Source organism: Triturus cristatus, chromosome 8 (genome assembly GCF_964204655.1).
Source record: "Triturus cristatus chromosome 8, aTriCri1.1, whole genome shotgun sequence".
NCBI classification, from domain to species: domain Eukaryota; kingdom Metazoa; phylum Chordata; class Amphibia; order Caudata; family Salamandridae; genus Triturus; species Triturus cristatus.
In genome coordinates, this window is record NC_140591.1 from 1,050,357,922 (window position 1) to 1,050,378,224 (window position 20,303).

A 20,303-nucleotide genomic window follows, 5' to 3' on the forward strand; every position below is an offset into this window, starting at 1 on the left:
GAAATATATACTTGAGTAGCAACAAAATGTTAATTTTCGTTTCCACATTTCTTCCATTTGGTCTACAGCGTTGTAGCATTACAATTAGATATTTTCCATATCTTTGAAGGCATAATGCAGATAACATTTCTGATTGACAACGTGAACATTTCATATCATGATTTGCTTCTTTTACTAATTTCGGAGAAGGTACAGATTTGCAGTCAGATATTTTTATATATAGAAACTGTTCTCTGTCCACAATAGTGCTTCAAGTTAATGAACGCTGTTCACATTTGTGATCCCATTTGTAACTGAGTCCAAATAAACTCTCAATCTGAATTCCTTCATCTTCTAATACTCCAAGCATAACCATCTGAAACTCTTGTGCATCTTGGTGTATATTAGGGCAGAACGTTAAAGATCCTGTACATGTATCCAAGAGTTGGCGAATACCAGAAGCAGTATGGATCTTACTTCTGTCAGTTCTCAATTGTTCAAATAAAGTATTGAGTGCAGAACATAATCTTTTTTCCTGACTTTCCATAATTTCACCATAAAGATCTTCTAGATAAAATATAACGTTTAGAATAACATTACCATAGCAGTTGACACCAGAAGCATTTTCTAATTGGTATCCCACAACATCATTTCTTGTTTGTATTTTCTGTTTATTTCCATCTTTTCTTTTCTCTTGAATTTTTTTCTGCTTTTTAACCACACTTGATTCATCAACATGTGTCTGTTTTGAACACACAACACGTTTTTCATAAATAGTATTTTCACCTCAAGTTGGAGCATAAAGTCTTCATAAACGATTATATTCTCTTACACAATTTACATAGCACTAACCTTGTTTTCATCAAAATCAATTAAATACAAAACAGACCATGTTCTTACTCGAGATAATGCAACATATGCTATTCCCTCTTTAAACACAGTTCTTCCAACATTTACTAAAGCATTATCTACACTTAAACCTTGAGATTTATGAATGGTTATTATATATGCTAAACAGAAAGGAAACTGTTTTCTACGAACACACAAGTCTTTTACCTGCAAAAAACATACAGCACAATGCCCAATCTGTTTTACCTCTGTAATCTGATCAAATTTAATTTTCAAGAATCCAACTGCATTTCTGTTTTGATATTTTACAAATTCAGCAACTTTCCCCATAGCTCCATTCACTAAACCTTCTTCTATATTCAAATTACGCCTCAAAATTACCCAACAGTTTATACATACATCTAAAAAAAATTCTAAGCCAGTAGTTTTTGATACAGACTTTTCCAAATAATCCAGTTGAATCTGTAGTTTATTTGAAAGAAGAATTGTTATTTCTTGATGCTCAATTTTGTCAATAGCTTCAATGTGAACTATTTCCTGATTTTCCAATTTCAGAAGCTCTTGATTAAATGTATAACACTCTTCCACTGTAGGCATTAAGCAAACTATAGACTTTTGCTCTGCAATGTTCTTGTACAGTACTGCTGCTGGTGTGTTTTCAGTTGTAAACAAGTTCTTTAGTAGACAACTTTGTAAAGCTTGTTTACCATGTTTCCTTAGAACACCAATTCTTACATCTTTCAGAATATTTCCATAATCTTCATCACTTGCTTGTCACATATTCTGAGTGAGTTCTTTATATTCAAAATTTAACCAGAGATTCCCATTTCCAATATTTCCCTAAGATTTCCTAGTGTCATCATGTAGAAGAGTTTTAAAGACTGTTTCTCCTTTTACAGGAGTTAGTTGTAGCAGATCTCCAAATACAATTAAATGTTTTCATCCAAAGAGAGCGTCGTAATCTGTTTTTAATACCTGTTGCATTCTTAAATGCACGAAAGCAAGCATTAAGTTTGAGACCATGCTCACCTCATCAATAATTAAACATTTCATCTTCTTCAGCACTCTTGACACTTCATAAGAAGCTTCTACAGACAACTTCTGATATTCTAATTTATTATCATGCTCAACTGGTAGCATCAGTAATCTATGCAAAGTAATTCCTTTAACATTGTGCACAGCTAATCCAGTTGGAGCTGTTACCACACAAGATAAATGCGAACCAGTAATTTTTTTAATATAACTGGTCAAAACTTTAATTAAAAAACGTTTTCCCATTCCAGCTTGACCACTGATGTACATCAGAATAGGTTTAAATGATGAACATACACATTCTTTTTTTTTCATGTAACAAACCATGTTCTATCTGTTCTCTCACTTGTAAATATATTTCTTTCTTCTCAATATTTACTTGTTCTTCTAACTTTTCTAATGTAATATTCTCCTCTTGTGCTTGTTGCATTGCAATTTAGACTTCATGCATAGCAATCGCTGCTTCATTTTCCACTATTGGTTGTCCAAGTGGATCTTGACTCCATGGACCAGAACTTTGACTATCTTGAGAACTTTCATTAGCAACTTCAGCTGTAATAGTCTTTTCCTGTTCAACTTCAGCATTCAACATTTTAAATATGTAGGGAAAATTGAACATGCAATGCTATCTTTACATGCATTAAAAGAATCTTTGTAGCAGTCGAAATCTCCAAGTAATTCACTTTCGCTACACCATGGTTTGAACAGTTGGAGAAGTGCTAAATAGTAAAAATCTCGCTTATCTGGAGATTCACAACTGAGTTTCTTGTGGTTGATAATGTTACCTTTTTTGTGTTTTACTAAACATCCATGACATCCAACTACTGCATATTTTCCTTCTTTTAAATTCTGTTTAACATTTCTTTTGAAGCTGTAATGTTGAAGTACTTCATACAGACATAGCTGTTCAAGATGTTGACTCCTTTTCGGGTAGTATGTACCCAACATATTAGTTTTAAGAATTTCTGTACTGTCTGGTTCATTTGCTGCTAAGTATTCAATTTCTTCTAATGATTTCAACACTCTATTTCATGAGCAGGCAAGACCTAAACTTACCCAAATGATCCCTCATGATTTTGAATATGAACTTGAAGAGGACAAGTGGTCTGAACATTCATAGGATCCAATTTCTCTGTGGGAAAGCATTTTCAAAGTAAAACTGTACAATTTTTTGCTAAGGCTCTTCTCTTGTGCAATTTCTTCCCATATTTGTTTCATCTCGTTTTTTTCTGTTTTCGTTATATATGATGTAACGTAGCAGGCAACAGCAATTGAGTTGTCTGCAACATACTGGAAGTCCATGTTTGCATTCCACATTTTTAAAATAACTGGATTGTAGTCATTAATATACTTTGACAGTTCTGTTCTTTTCAAGTTATAGGTATTCTTTGGAGATTTGCGAGTTATTGTGTGCCTTACAAAAGAAAAAAAAGAATTTAATCTTCCTTTAGAAATTACTGGACATGGAAATCCAAACCGACACTTGGTATAACATTTTCCTTTAGACTTGTATTTTCATTGGCAGTACTTTACACAACGGTGACTTTGGAAACGTAAAACTTGCTGTCTCAAGCTTAATATATATAACGTAGCCTTTTGAAGTTTTTTAACATTCACAAATTCTTGCCAATTTTCCGACTCTTGGTTGGTACTCCATTTACTAGAATGACTACTGCTTCATTTTCATCTTTGTCTCCACCAACAATTTCAATATTTTTCTTAAAATCCAAAGGTAAGTACACTACTCTTCCTTTCAGCCCTCTTTGTAAGTCTGTTGGTGGCAGTGTACCTGTTTTAGGCTCCATGCGAATTATATTTTGAAATGGATGAACAGATTGAATTAGAACAGACTCATATGTATTAAAATCTGCCAGTTCCTCTGGAATAGCTACTGATTCTATCTTATTATGTACTGCTCTAGCGGACAGTTTGTTCTCTTCTAATTTGTTATAACAATATTTACAAACACGTTGATCACTGCCTAACTCAACTCGACCTTCCACTAACAAGTAAGTTGCAAATTCCTTCCATTTATCATTATTCTTCTTTTCAGATTTCAAATACAAATCAACATTCCTAGTTTGAGTTTTATAATTAGTACGTCAACAACAAACACAAGCATAGTTTGGAATTTCAGAGCACACTATGTTAAACTTTCCAATTTCATCTTCAAACTGATCAATCATAATCACTTTCCCATCTTCTTCAACATCTGTAACTGTCAAACTTTCACTTTCTATACACTGCTCTTCTGAACCAAAATATCGGAACTGAATATCATCTCACTTTTTTTGTACATCTGATAAAGAACTGTGTAAAAGAGCTGTATTCAGTTCACTTAAACATAATGAAGGACTTTTTACATAGTACACTTTCCTTACAAACTTCCAAATTTCTGAATGGTGTACTGCTAACATCCTCAAGTGATGAAAAATGCTTTTACACACTTTTCTTGAAACACAAGCCAGAGAACGCCCATGTTTCTCAGTATATTTCTCACATTACATGGAGCTAGTCCTTGTAACAACCTAATCTTCTATTTTACACTTTTCTGTGCATATTCTCATAACAGATTTTGCATTATATCAATAGATTCCTGTTGAATACTACAAATACTGCTACAACCCCACTTATACACAGGAGCTTGTGTGTGTTTCCCTTGCACTTCTTCAGGCTATTAACTGTTCTACCCTAATAGTAACCATTTCCTCTTTTGGAACAGGACAACCATTCTGAACTTTGTGACAACGACCTCCAGTACCAACTAAAAATGGTAAACTATTTTCTTGGAAGTAACTCTCTTCATTAAAAAAAGACTCACTATTAGTTGTATGTTTCCATTTGCCACTGAAGATTTTACAAAAGTTGCATCTTTTTTTTTACCTTTGTCTTTCAGAATCTTTATTGTTTTATCCAACATTTTCATCCTCTTCAAAATCAAAATGAATATTTTTTGTTTTAACTTAAAAGCAGTATCCACTATGCTTTCAACATGCTGTTTATATTTCAGTTGCAACACTTTCTTTTTATATTTGCGGCATCCTTTTATTAAATTCTGAATTACCCTATTTCGGAAAAAGTATTTGACGAATTGTCTACGGGTAATAAATACTCTTCCCTTATCATTATTTTTTTTCTTGCAATTTGAAGTCGAAGTCTGCATCTCCTTACTTGAAAAATTCTTCTTTTTCCTTTGTGTATGTTATTTTCATTAAATGTTCATAATACTTTTTTTTAAATTGTCTAGTGTTTTTACTAGAAGAAACTCTTTTTGTAGTGCTCTAATTTACTTGTGATCCACATTTTTGACTTTTTATAAGTAGATTGCCTTTTTGTCTTTCCTTTTTTTCAGGTCTTCTAGGCATTTTCAATTTTTAATCCAAACAAAATAATTTTCTGAGAAAGAAAAAAAGTTTCAATTATGTGTTATATCTGCTCAACATGTGAAAATAAACACATACAATTAGATAAGTTCCACTGGCGGCTTGCAGAGGAAATGCTGCATGGTACTGGAGCAGAATAAGGGAACAGTTGGGTGGCAGGTAGTGTCACCGTATATACATTACATATTTATTGAATTATTTAGATTCACCTTCCCATTTAATATGACTCCACTACCTCCCACTTTTCCCCTCGCCCCCCACCCCACCGTCCCACGCACCCCACCGTCCCACAGCAATTCCTCTGCAACCCGCTACATATAACTTTGTAGCTACTATTTTTAAAAATTGTTACCTGTATACTTAGAGTGATATTATCAACTAAATGGCACATGTAAACATTACCCTTATTAGTTTAACACTTCTATCGGCAACTTAGCAACCATAACACTGCACCATATTAGCAAAGATAGGAGGTACATAAACAAGTACAGATCAACTGCTAGAGAGCAACAAAAACTACCAACCTGGGGATGGAGAAGGGGGGAGATTAGGTAAGGTGTTATTCCCATTTTGGTAATGTGCCAGCCCAGTCGTATACGGAGTTTTAACACTAGCAGAAAACATCATAATTACGTTAATATACATTTACGTGTGCTTTAGCACTGTAACCAACACTTGGTACCCCTGAGACCACTGTTTATAAAAAAAATAAACCAACAGAGCTTTATATAGTATAAAAATAGCACACAGTGGGAGTGAGATGTCAACCCCCCACACAGGCTGGCTCGTAGAGGGAGAGCTGCGGTCTGCCGGCTCCTAGAGGGACACCAGCGTTCTGGCACGGAGAGCTGAGGGCCGGCTCGCAGAGGAACACCAACGGACCAAGTGGCATAGGGAGAGCTGCGGGTTGTTGGCTTGCAAAAGGATACCTGCGACTGCTGATGTGGGGCAAGGGTGGGTGAAGGGAGTATCTGGCAGAGGCAAAGCTGCAGTATATTTCCAGTGTTGGCTTGCAGAGGTAGAACTGCGGGCCCGACGGCTTCTAGAGGGAGAACTGCGAGCAGTTGGCTTGTCGAGGAACAGTTGCGTGCCAATTCGCAGAGGGAGAGCTGCGGGCTGCCTCACACAGCAACAGCTGTGGGCCGCTGCAGGACGGTGATGTGGGACAAACGAGGGTGAAGGGGGTATCTGGCATAAGTAGACCTGCGGTATATTTTCAGTGTTGGCTCAGAGAGGTACAACTGCGGGCCCGACAGCTCGCAGAGCGACAGCTGCAAGCTGACGAGCTGCCTCGCAGAGGCAGAGCTGCGAGCCGACAGCCTGGCTCACTGAGGAAGAGCTGCGGGCCGACCAGCTGGCTTGTAGAGAGAGAGATGCGGTATATTTCCAGTGTTGGCTGGCAAGGGTAGAGCTGTGAGCCTGACAGCTCATAGAGGAAGAGCTGCGAGCCGACGGGCTGGCTTGCAGAGGGACAGCTACGGTATATTTCCAGTGTAGGCTTACAGAGGTAGAGCTGTGGGCCCAAGGACTCACAGAGGAAGAGCTCCGAGCCGACCGGCTGCCTCACAGAGGGAGAGCTGCTGGCCGGCTCGCATAGGGACAGCTGCGGGCCGACTCACATATGAAGAGCTGCGGGCTGTCACCTTGCAAAAGGATACCGGTGACCGCTGATGTGGGGCAAGGGAGGGTGAAGGGAGGTTCTGGCAGAGGGAAAACTGAGGTATATTTCCAGTATTGGCTTGCTGAGGTAGAACTGCGGGCCCGACGGTTTCTAGAGGGAGAACTGCGAGCCATTGGCTTGCAAAGGAACAGTTGTGTGCCAATTAGCAGAGGGAGATCTGCGGGCCGGCTCACGCAGCAACAGCTGTAGGCCGCTGCAGGCCGGTGATGTGGGGGGAACGAGGGTGAAGGTAGTATCTGGCAGACGTACAGATGCAGTATATTTTCAGTGTTCGCTTGTAGAGTTACAGCTGCAAGCCCGACGGCTCGCAGAGGGAGAGCTGGAAGCCGACGGTATGCCTCGCAGAGACAGAGCTGCGAGCCAAGGGCCGTGCTCGCAGAGGGAGAGTTGAGGGCCATCAGTCGACAGACTGGCTTGCAAAGGGAGAGCTGCGAGCTGACCGGCTGGCTCATAAAGGGAGAAATGCGGTATATTTCCAGAGTTGGCTTGCAGAGGCAGTCCTCCCTCTACGAGCCAGACAGTCGGGCCACAGCTCTTTCTCTACGAGCCAGACCGCCGGCTCACAACTCTCCCTCTGCGAACCACTTATTGGCTCACATCTCTTCGTCTGCAAGCCAACGGACCCGCAGGTTTATCTGTACAAGCCATTGGGTCAGTAACTCTACCTCTACTAGCCAACAGTGCAAATATAACGCAGCTCTCCCTCTACGAGATACCCCCTTCACCCTCCCTCGGCCTGCATGAACAGCCCACAGCTATCCCTATGCAAGACAACATCTCGCAGCTCTCCCTCTGCAAACCGTTGGGCCCGCAGCTCTACCTCTGCAACACAACACATCACCAGCCTGCAGCTATCCCTCTGCAAACTAATACTGAGAATATACCACAGCTGTCTCTCTCCAAAATACCTCCTTCACCCTCTCTTGGCCCGCATCACCAGGCATTCCATATTATATCTAACACTATGATCAAATTATTCAAACCATGCGTACATACACAAACCAAGGTACATATTTACTTTTTGTATTTGCTCTCCATGTAATGTCTGCTAGCAGTACAACACCTCTCTTAGCTTATATTCAAGTATACCTCTCTTTGTAAAAAATCAGCCCGCAAGCTGTACACATAATATATCTGTTTTTTGTTTTATCTGCCTTAAATTAATAACAGATAAATATCCCCCCCCCTCCCTTCACCACTATTTCCAGGCCAAACATAATTTCCAAACGTGCAACATTTTCTTTATCTCGGCCAAATTTATTTCGCAACACAAATCAACTCCGTATCTAATTTACAAAGCTACATATTCGTTTAAACATAACAAACTATACTTCTTATTTGTTACCTCTACACCTTACTCCTAAAGCTATGTACTCTTTCAAACATATGTCACGTCACTTTTGTACCACTGATACTGATTATGACCTTCTCTTTACACTACAGATCCCACGAACATGCCAATAAAGGTATAAGTGCTATTTTCATACTAGATAAAGCTCTGTTACTTAATTTTTATAAACACTACTGTTTGGTGCACAAAATGGGGGTGACAAATGAGGAGAGTAAATGGAGGTGTAATTCCTAAACTTTTATTGTACCGTTCCTTTAATATACTTATATTAAGGGTTTTAAGTGGGATGAAAAAATTTGTGGGTGTCTAAAAGGGGTAGCAGTGTTCAGCACTGGTAAGACCCAGCCCATTTAAAGTCCTGCCTATATTCAGCACAGAGACACACCCTAACAATTTTCATCACTTACAATCACAGTTAATTTACTAGTGTGAAAAAATCATACAGACAATTTACTAAGTACATTTTTTTTATCTCTAACACATTTATAAAATATCTCTTGTAAAGAATCGCCCCTCACCAACTTTATTTCGTACGAACGAGCAATAAATAATCCTTTTACCAGCATCTTGTCACTAACTATTAACACTGTGCACTGTACCCAATTGTAAAGCAGAAACAGTGTTTAGATTATATCTTAAAGTATCATCAAATGATTCAAACCATGCATACATTCAGGAAGCAACGTGCATGCTTACTTTGTCCATTTACTCTCCATGTAATCTGTGCACATTCTGGAGGGGTTTGCAGTATATCTCCTGTGTTCACATATACTCAAATGTACCTCACAGTGAAAAAAATGACATCACAACCTATGCATATGTAATATTTCCAACATAATACAGTGCAGTTTTATGCTATTGAAACTGATTGCAACATTCTCTATATATAGTACAAATTCTACCAATAGCCAATAAACCTATCAGTGCTATTTTAATAATACAAAAAGTTGTATTGGATTATTTTTAGAAACAGTGCTGCTGGGGGCTCAAAATGGTGGTGGAAGGTGGACAGAGAAAATGAAGGTGTAATTCCAAATCTTTTTATGTATCATCCCTTTAGTAACGTATATTAACAGCTTTAAGTGGGATGAAAAAATTGGTGGCTCTCCTAAAGGAGTGGCGTAGCTCAGTACTGATAAGACCTGGACCACTTAAAGGCTTGTGTACATTCAGCAGAGGAACACACCCTGACAATTACTATCACTAGTAATCACATTTATTTTAGCACTGTGAACAAAATCGTACAGAAAATATAAAAAGAACATTTTCATTTATTTTGTATCTCTCACATATTTTTAAAAAATGTCTTCTGAAGAAACGCTCCCCAACAACTTAGATTTCCTAAGAAAACCCAAATCCAAATCCTCGCAGTACCACACCAGCCTTGACTGATGTTGAAATCTACCTCTCAGTGTAAGAAATGAGACCACAAACTGTGCATATAACATTTCTGCTTTTTGTTCCATCTCTGTTAATTTATTAACACATGAATGTTCTACTCTCACCCCTTCTGCACTATTTCCAGACTGAGCATAATTTGCAAACGTGCGACATTCTGTTTATGTCGCCGGAATAGATATACAAATCCAAATTAACGCTACTTCGAATTTTCAAAACCATACAGTCTTTTCCAGATGACAACTTACACCTTTTCTTTGTGAAAAACTCCTAAACATATATAAAGTACTTGTTTAACAACTAGTCACACCGTTATGCATATTTTAGAACACATAACACACCTTCTTAATTTCTAACTTACCTTCGTAGTTGGTATGCAGATTTCAAATGTCACAAACGCATGCAATTCTTTCTTTTTCACACAGTACATGTAATACACCGCTTTCATCAAGAATGGAACCTCCCTGTTGCTCCACACATAAATACATGTAGAGAACAAATCAGAACACTTCCTTGTTTGTTTTATATTGCAAAACTTCTCTCTATTAGTTATTTTTGAACTTTCCATATAAACAGTTTTTTTAAGGACACATACAGGTGAAAAGTTTGACATATTGTATCAACACCTTCTAGAACATTCTACGACACGTGCAGGTTAAACGCTCATCATTTTTTTAAACCTAATGAAATTTTTTTGCAACATTTTCTCCAATATTTAACGGCACGTGAAGTTCAAAAGTTCACCATTCTTTCAAGTTCGAACTGCAGCTTCCAAATACATTTAGCAGGTGTGGTTGAGCTGAGCAAATTTTATCCTATAATATGTACTCCACGCATAAACTGCTTTTTTATTAACCAATGACAAAGATGCTTTTCCTTAAAACTAATATGCACCCTACTTTTCAGGAAACAATGCTTTTCATCTCCCAATCAGTTAACGTTTTGTATGTAAAGAAAAAAGTAGTCCCATCTTTAATCATATGTCTCATTCTACGAATGGACTGCATGAGCTACAGACATCTATCCATATCTTCCAGCCATACCTTCAAAATGCTAGTGTGGATTGTAGGACATATCTATGTTTTCTGGTGCAAGAGGTATGCAGAACAGAGATGTATTGACTTAGACCTAGGTTTACAAAATGTGCACATTAAATGGTTTGCACAGAGAGGATTGAAGTGGCACCATTTGCTGCCTTTGGTTAAAACCTGTTTGCATCTCCAACACCCTGACCTCATGATTGTGCGCTGTGGTGGTAACGACCTAGGCACATTGACTGGGGTAGTTTTGGAAATGTTTATGAAGGACACCTTTGGACAATTTATGTTACTTTTGCCTCAAACTGTCTTTGTATATCCCAATATATGTCAAAGACAGAAGTGGAAATGGCCAAACCAATTTTGTCATAAAATTGAAAAATCTAGTAAGAATGTCAACAAAGCTGTGTCTGCATACCTCAGAGACCATAGAATGGGGTTGATCTACAACAACAACATACGTTTTGATACGGCTCATATCTACAGAAGTGATGGTGTACACTTCACAGATGAGGGAAACCTAGTTTTTCTGAAAAACCTGAAGCTGTGCATCCGCACTTACATGTAGCTCCAACTAATAAACACAAGGGCTCCTTAGAACCGTCTTATAATCCCAATATCGGCTTGCAGAGTGACAGCTGCGGTCTGGCTAGCTGAGAGAGACCTGCGGGCTGTCGTGCAGGTGCACAGAGGAAGAGCTGTGGCCCGTGGGCTCGGCTCGCAGAGGGAGAGCTACGGGCCATCGGCTCGCAAAAGCATAGAAGTGTACTGGCTCGCAGAGGGAGAGCTGTGGTCTGACTCACAGAGGGAGACCAACGGGCCAACAGGCCTGCTAGCCGAGACACAGCTATGAGCTAATGGGCTGGCTCACAGAGGTACAGCTGCGGGCCCAAGCTGTGACCCGACGGGCTGACTCGCAGAGAGGAGATTAACGGGCCGACGGCCTGCTAGCACAGACACAGCTACGAGCTAGCGAGGTGGCTTGCAGAGTTAGAGCTGCAGGCCCGCAAACTACACCCAGGCTTAGTTATTTCCTGATTTATCTTTTTGAAAGGCCCACTCATTTAAGCGGCTTTGAAATTTAAAAAATGTGTGGAAATCCACTTATTCCACATTTGTCATTTTGAATCTGATTTTCAGTATTAGACATACTAAGTTTCATTTCATAAACTACAACAAGCAAAAACCTGATTGTAGTCAAGCACAAAAATTATGGAAGAGTATTCAGCACAGTAGCAAACACCACATTTGTGCAAATTGTATTATATATTTTACCTTTTGCACATGCCATTAACACCAAACAATATGCACACTGTAAGTATCAGTTCATCATTGCAATATTAAGACAATTCCTGTTTTCCTCATTTGTATTATGAGGTAAAAAGGGACATCACCAACATACAAATGACAAACAGGTGGTGGCATGAGCGTGATGAAAAATGAAAGTTGATCATTGTTTTTGAATGACAACAAGGTTGACAACCAACCTTTTAATATCTCCCTTGGTTCAGGTTAAGTGTGCAAAAAACATCTATTTAAGGTTCTTTTTTTTCAAACAATCCTATTCTACAACTCATGTTTTTGAGAAAATTACAGTCGCAGCTGGATTTTGATATCAGGGTACATCTGCCACAGAGGCAGTTTATTTATCAGTGCTAAGCATTATGGGTATGGGCTTAGGCATAGGTGATCCTATGGTAGGGTAGAGCTGGGTCGGGGGAAGAATTTGTCATTGTAAAATACCTTGACAATAGTTTTATTCCCACTGAAAATTCATGTAGTAGTTTATTTAAAAAACAGGTTAGAATGTGTGTTGGGTCAAGCACTCTGAGAGAGTGTCAGATGTAATGCAGTATGTACAGATGATGCCAATGTTATGTTAAGCGACTGTAACTCTCTACATGCCTGTCCTATTCCTCTCTTGTTTCACCACAATAGTGGTTGTGATTGTATTCTTTATATAAAAATAAAATATATAAATATAAAAAAAGAATGTGTGTTGTAGAGTAGGATCTGCTTCTTAAGGTTACCCCCACTTTTTGCTGACGTTTCACTGTTTTTCGACTTTAGTCTGGCTGGGGCCCTGCTATTCAGTGCCCCAGACTACCTGCCTCCTCTCTAAATTGATTCCTAGTACCTTAGGTACACAACAGATTGGATTCTGAGGTGCCCTTATAAGTCCCTAGTATATTGTATACTATGTACCCAGGGCATAGGTATCCCAGAGGCCTACCAGGGGCTGCAGCATGTATTATGCCACCCCTGGAAAGCCCTCCAAAATGACACCACAGGTCTGCTACTGCAGCCTGAGTAAGGTGGTGCATGCACCCCTTACAGAAATATAGGTTCACTGTATCTCACCTATCACTGCACATATAAACCTATTGGTCACCCCTATGGCAGGCCTTATCAATCCTGAAGGCAGGGTGCTTGGTTTTGTGTGAGAGGGAGCGCATGCATGAGCAGAGCCCCTCTGCAGCCTTCGGAATCTCTTCTCCGAGGTTGTCTGTGATGCAGCCTTACCATATACTCTGAAGTGAATTATAACCAAACAGTAAATGTTAACTTTGGACTGGCTACACGGAAACATGTAGTGTTTGGTGTAAAACACCTTGGAATCATACCCCCACACCAGTAACTGGTGTGGGAGTATGATCCCACCCTTCTAGCGGGAGAGACATGACAGCACCGACATACCCAGTACAAGCTTAAAAGAGCCCTGGCATCACAAAATGGATGCTGCAGCCACAGACATGGGTCTGGCCTCCTGATGCTGAACAAAACTCCGGCAGGGGAGGCCTGGACAATAGGTTTCCTGTCACAGGGAGGGTTACCACCAACCAGACAGGCCTTAGTAGATTAGGGCTGGGTGGGAGCACTCCAGGAGTGTTTTGAAGTCCTGCACTGGGGACACATTTGGTGTCCCTGTGAATAGTCCAGCTCAAACCGGTTGCAGCCCCTGCTCTGGTTCAAAACTGGACAAAGGAAATGGTTGTAACCACCCCTCTTTCCAAACCCTCCTATGGGTGGGTCCCCGAAATTAGTCCAACCCCTTCCTTGGGAATAAAGAAGTAACCTCTGTAACCAGAACTTTAGATATCCCTGGACGACACTCTGAAACTGAATCCTGGACCCCCGACGATCTGTTCAACACCAGATGACTGAAGAATCTCCCTTGGGGTAAAGGAATTACTCCCCTGCTTGGCAGGCACCAAAGAAGTATCTGTTCGGTCTGCATCTCCAAAGATCCCGCCGGACGCCAAAGACTTTGCAACACCAGAGGTGGATTTTCAGACTTCCCAGAGGCCGAATCGAGCCTCCAGCAAAGCTAAGACCCGTAGCCCTTGTGGGTATCGTGCAACTGGAACCACTGGACACCATGCACATTTGCAAGTGCAAAAGCTTCCCGACAATTCTCTAGGCTGTGCATTGGGTTGCTTGTAGCCCAGACCCCGAGCACCTTTTGCACTGAAGATTTTGGGCCTACACTCCACGAGTGTTCCATGAGCCTGCTCTTTGCATTTCCACTCGAGGCACCTTCACGATCCCGGGTCTGTTGACTGGTGGGTCCCTGCGAAGGCAACTCTTACTTTAATTGGGCTTCCCTCGTTGCTCCAGACATGCCCCGACTCTCCATGACTTGGGGAGTTCCTAGAACATTGCTGGTCCGCATCGAAGCATCTTTCTCCTTTCTGCGTGGGTTGCTGTTGCCAAGGCTTGTTGTGTCCAATCTGGGCACCGACACTGCAGCACTCGACATCCTTTGTGGCCTGGCAGTTAGGGCTGGACTGTTCCCATTAATAACAGGGTCAAGACTGATTTGCATATGGCTGGGTCCAAACTGGAATGGCATGGTGAGCAAACAAACAATGGATTTATGCCCAGATCTCTGTACTGGGGTGAATGTATGACATTGTTCTGCATTCAGGTTGCGTCGTCGATTTTAATGGGAGCTGGCAAAGAAGTGCTGCTGCCGGGAAGATGCGAAGTGTCTGAAGAGATCCAAGCCTGGATCGAAGTCGAGAAGAACCTGAAAGCAGAGGGGAGAGAGTCTGGGTCACTAGCCAGTGACCAGGAGGACGATAGGCAGAGTACCACAGATGTTGGGTGATTTCAGGGGAAGGTGGTGAAGCTTGACTCTTCAGCCACGAGGACCAGGAGAAGTTGAGGACAGCCAAGAGCTGGATTAAAGCTGTCCCACAAAGGATGTTGAGTGCTGCAGTGTCAGTGCCCGGATTGGACACAACAAGGCTTGGCAACAGCAACTCATGTAGAAAGGAGAAAGATGCTTCGGTGCAGACCAGCAAGGTCTGAGGGACTCACCACTTGGTTGGGAGTTGGGTCATGTCTGGAGCGACCAGGAAAGCCCAAGGAAAAGTTACCCCCTCAGGGAGCCACCAGTTGACGGACCAAGGATCGCAAAGGGACCTAAAGAGGAAACACAAAATGGCAGCCCACGGGTCACTCGGGGTGACTAGGCCGACAATCTTCAGTGGATTCTCTGCTCGAGGTGGGGGTACAAGTAAACACAAGCAGGACTTGAAGAGACGTCGAGAAGTCAATGCACTTGCAAAAGTGCATGGTGACCAGGAGTTCTGGTTCCACGCTACTCACGAAGGCTGTGGGTCTCCGGTTTGCTGGGGACTCGGGTGGTCCTCTGAGATGTCTGGAAATCCTCTTCTTGGACTGCAATTTCTTTGGAGTTCAGCAGGAGCTTTGGAAATACAGACCGGCAAATTGCTTCATTGGTGCCTGCCAAGCAGGGGAGTCACTCCTTGATCCCAAGGGAGATTTTTTCAGTCCTCTAGTCATTAGTAGAGTGTTGAAGTTCCAGGATTCAGCTTCAGAGTTTCATCCAAGTTCTGGTTCAATAGGTTCCTTACTTATACCTAAGGAAGGGGTTGGACTAGCTCTGTGGACCCACCTATGGGAGGGTTTGGAAAGAGGGGTGGCTTCACCCATTTCCTTTGTCCAGTTTCACGCTAGAGCAGGGGCTGGAAGCCCCTGAACCGGTTTGAGCTAGAATATGCACAGGGACACCAAATGTGCCCCCAGTGCAGGACTTCAAAGCACTCCTGGAGAGCTCCCACCCAGCCCCAATACACATAAGCCTGTCTGGGAGGTGGTTACACCTCCCTGTGACAGGAAACCTATTGTCCAGGCCTCACCTGCCAGAGTTTCAGTCAGCAGCAGAAGGCCAGACCCATGTCTGTGGCTGCAGCATCCATTTTGTGATGCCAGGGCTCTATGAAGTTTCCACCGGGTATACCAGTGCTGTCATGTCTCTCCCTCTAGAAGGGTGGGATCATACTCCCACACCAGTACTGGTGTGGGGGTATGATTCCAAGGTGTTTGACAACAAACACAACATGTTTCCGTGCAGCCAGTCCATAGTTAGCATTTACCGTTTAGTTATACTGCACTTAAGAGTATATGGTCAGGCTGCACTACAAACAGCATCAGAGAAGGGTCTTAGAACACTGCAGAGGGGCTCTGCACATGCAGGGGCATGCTCTCACATAAGAACCAAGCACTCTGCCTTCAGGATTGATAATGCCTGCCATAGGAGTGACTTACAGGTTTATATGTGTGTATATATATATATATAGTGATATGGGCAACCCATATCACAGTAAGGGGTGCCTGCACCACCTTACCCAGGCTGCAGTAGCAGGCCTGTGGTGTCATTTTGGGTGGCTTTCCAGGGGTGGCATAATGCATGTTTCAGCCCCTGGTAGGCCTTTGGGGTACCTATGCCCTGGGTACATAGTATACCATATACTAGGGGCTTAAAAGGGCACCTCAGATCCAATCTGTAATGTACATTAAGTACATGGAATCATTTTAGAGAGGAAGCATCTAGGCTGGGGCCCTGATTAGCAGGGTCCCAGCCAGACTAAAGTTGAAAAATAGTGAAACACCAGCAAAAAGTTGGGGTAAACATGTGAAGCAGATCCTACTCTCCTACACTCAGCATGCCAGACAAGGTGACCTGCTCAGGGACGGTCTGGCCAGGACTCTACTATGACCGATTGGGCATTGTTTGCCCATTTTTAAATGGGCTACTTGAACAACATTGGCTGTAGTTTCAAGCACTGAGCTTTCACCCAGCCTGGCACTATCTAACACGAGTGTGTATCTTTCAGGGAAGCCCACATCTCAAGTGGTCCTCCCCACCCAGGAGAGTGAAGGAATAGCTGCCCTGGAGCTTGCCACCTTGTGTCCCGACCAAAGTGGACGGGGTTAGGTGGTTCTTGACCTAGATTTGGACTGGTGGACCAGGTCCAGTGTGCCACACTATTGCCCTTTCTCCACACAATGCAGTTCCAAGCAGCAGCTTTGAACAATTGCTCTATGAGGTGTGCCCACTGGCTCAGGTTGGTGGTGAGGCCTTAATGCCTGGGTCTCTCTGATGCTCCCTTCGACCCTGACTCTCCAGTATATCATTGTGGAGCAGCTAGTGTGGCATTGTTCATGAAATCACATTGTCCACTGAACTACTGCAGGTAGTAGGGCCTCAACACCTATGCATGCTCAGAAGGGATGTGAAAGTCAGTCTCAGGCAAGCACCCAGCTCGTCCTCCACTATATGTGGCTACCTGATTGATCCTGTCTGTAGCATACACTTGTCTCAAATGCAAAGCCATGAAACTTGTAAGTAGACATAACCGTTATGGAGGAGTTACCATGTACCTAAGACCTCGCCGGCCGCTCAAGTAGCGGCCGGCGAGGTCTTAGGTACACGGTAACTCCTCCATAACGGAATCGACACTAAAATTTAGTGCCTTCCTACCCTGGCCTCATATTCTCCACAGCCTAAGAGGGTTGTGTGTTCTTGTTACTCACAGTACCACACGTTTTTAGGGTGCTGTACGTGTGTCCACCACTGATACCTCTTAGAGGTTGTGGCCACCACCAAAAAGGTGCAGGTAGCCGTATATGTTTGTTTATTGGTCCTGAAGAATTGCCATTTAATATAATACAAGGCAAGAAACATTTCGACCTCTCTATCCTTTTAGCACGTTTACTCACATACCTAATGGTGAGAGATGTGCGGATTATTTGATTTTAATCAGGGTGGTGACCATACTTTATTAAAATTGTTTGAAGTGGATCACCTACCCCTGTTTTAGTACACTTACCTTTCACTTCACTTGCACCTACACCATTTATTATAACTAACCTTCCCCCCCCACACACCTCACTCATCGGCGTTGGAAATAAAGATCTCCGACAGGAAGGCCCCATTGGGTGCCTGATCGGGCATTGCACCGCCGGCCCGATAAGGAGCAAAGACCCGGTGATGAAGCAAGACACCCGCTTGTTGGGTGTGTGAGGGTCTTCTTTTCCAGAAGGAGTACTATCCACTCCTATCCATCCCATCGTTTTCACAGCATCACCCTGGTACCTGGAGTGATTCTAACACACACTGCGCTAACCTTAGGAACTGCATACCCTTTTGTTTATACTGATTGATGGGCATGTATGCTGGACCTACGATAATAATAAGCTAGTTTATTATTGTTAAGCCCCCCCCTTTCCCCTTATTTGTTTGAGAAGATAACTCTCTTGCCAGGCCCACACCTTCCTTTTTAATACATATAAGTCAGGATGCAGTCAATGCGGATTGCGTGTTTGGGTGGAATTATTGCGCAAACCGCATCACAGGGTCACACATGGGCACGGCCATCTTGTTTCTTACTTTGTTTGTGGTGCTGGGGCCTACTTTTTCATCCTTCCATAATCTCTGTAATCCTTGACTTTTAACACTTTTTTCCCTATTGTTTGTATTTATTATCTTACCCTTCATCTTTCTAAGTGTGTATTTGTGATTTTTTTTCTACTTTACTGTGTGTTTTTGGTGAGTTTTGTACTTTTTTTTTTAGCTTTCCTACTTCCTTATTACTACCCAATCCTTACTTCTTTTTCCCTGTTTCTTTTTTTCTCTCTTTCCCCCCAGCCCAATGGTGGATAAGGGCACACCAAGACATGACCGCCTTCCGTGCGGAAGGCAGAGGCAGGAAGGGGTGCAGCCCTGTTCCCTGTTTTCCGAGGTGGAGGTGACAACGCAAATCTTTTATATCCAGCACCACCTTCCCTCCACCCTGGCAGTAGGCGGCAAGCCTGGGTCTGGGCAAACGATGAGGGAGCACCAGCAGCGCTGGGTGAGGGTGCGCCGGGCAGTTTAATGCTGCCCCGGGGTCCAGCACACCCATTAGCAGTTGGTCCACCGCTGGTCCGACATCCTAGACCGACAGCTGGACCTGCTGGACCTGCTTGGAGTCAAGGTTGCGGGTTCTAGGTGAGTAATTTTTAAAAATCTACATTTTTATTATTACCTGTGCTCTATGCTATAGCTAATATTTGTTTCCCAAATAATGGCAAGCATGCTGCTTACATTCAGGGAAGTTAAGTTTTCAAATATGATGTAATAATCTCTTATTCTAGACAGGTGCTTAGCTTACTTGGCGCTACCCACCTAACCTAGCTATTGAATCAAACTTACTGCCAAACGCTTGGGCTGATGTGATTAATGATGATTATGTAAGACGTTTTGTAATTAGTTATTTGTAATGTCGTGTCATGGTTCATATCAATGCCACATGGACGGTGCAGGCATGTTTGTGAACAACAACATCCATTTTTCAATGGAAGCTTCTGCTGCAGGCCTTTTTCGCCTGCCGCAGAAGCTTTCATTGACAAAAGGAGGTTTGCGACACTCTTACAGCCTATGGAGGATCGCATCGATTCGTAGTTGACTAGTGTGGTCGTGAGCGCGGCACCGACCTAAGGCCAGGCGGTTCCAAAACCGCAATGATGTCCACCCGACATCATTGTAATCATTATAATAAGGCCCTTAGTGATTAGTGCATTGGCCCATCAAAGAGGGTTGACTTGAGACTGAGAGATTGTGAATGAGATTTGAGAAAAAGCAAACATTATGATTTGTTCAATTTATTATTAGTAATTCCAAAATGAAGTTTACTAAATTTGTAATAGGAGTGGACTAGGTACGTAGTTTTTGTAAATTTTGAACAGGATAGGACAGTCCACGATATACTACTACTAGTTGATCTGATTTAGAAACATTCAATGTTATTGTGATTGCCTTTGCATGTCAAATATATTTTGTGGAGATATTATTATACCACTAAACTTTTTTTTGTAATTATGTTTTACATCAGCATCCAGGGGCAAGAAGAGGGTTGTAGCGGGTGAGGGTCCTGGAGCGGGAGGTGCCTCCTAGAGTTCCTCGGACGATGGCTCTGCTAGCCCCAGTAAGTCCTCCTGGTATTAACACTAATATAGTTATTCCCCAAATGTTTCTATTCCTTTTTTAATAATGTGATGTCTACCCGTTTATATATTATTTTTCCAAATCCTCCTCGATGTATCCATTTCTAAATTCTTGTTATCCCTGCATTATACTATTTACTTATTTTATATATTTTACTTTACTTTATGTCAAACTGTCTCTAGTTACTAGTCTGTCTGTAGCTTCCTTGCTTCTGCTTTTTCAGTCAGGTTTCCCACTATCCTTTTGTGGACTGCCTAGTGGTAGTACTCTAAGACTCAGAGAACCCATTGGTCAC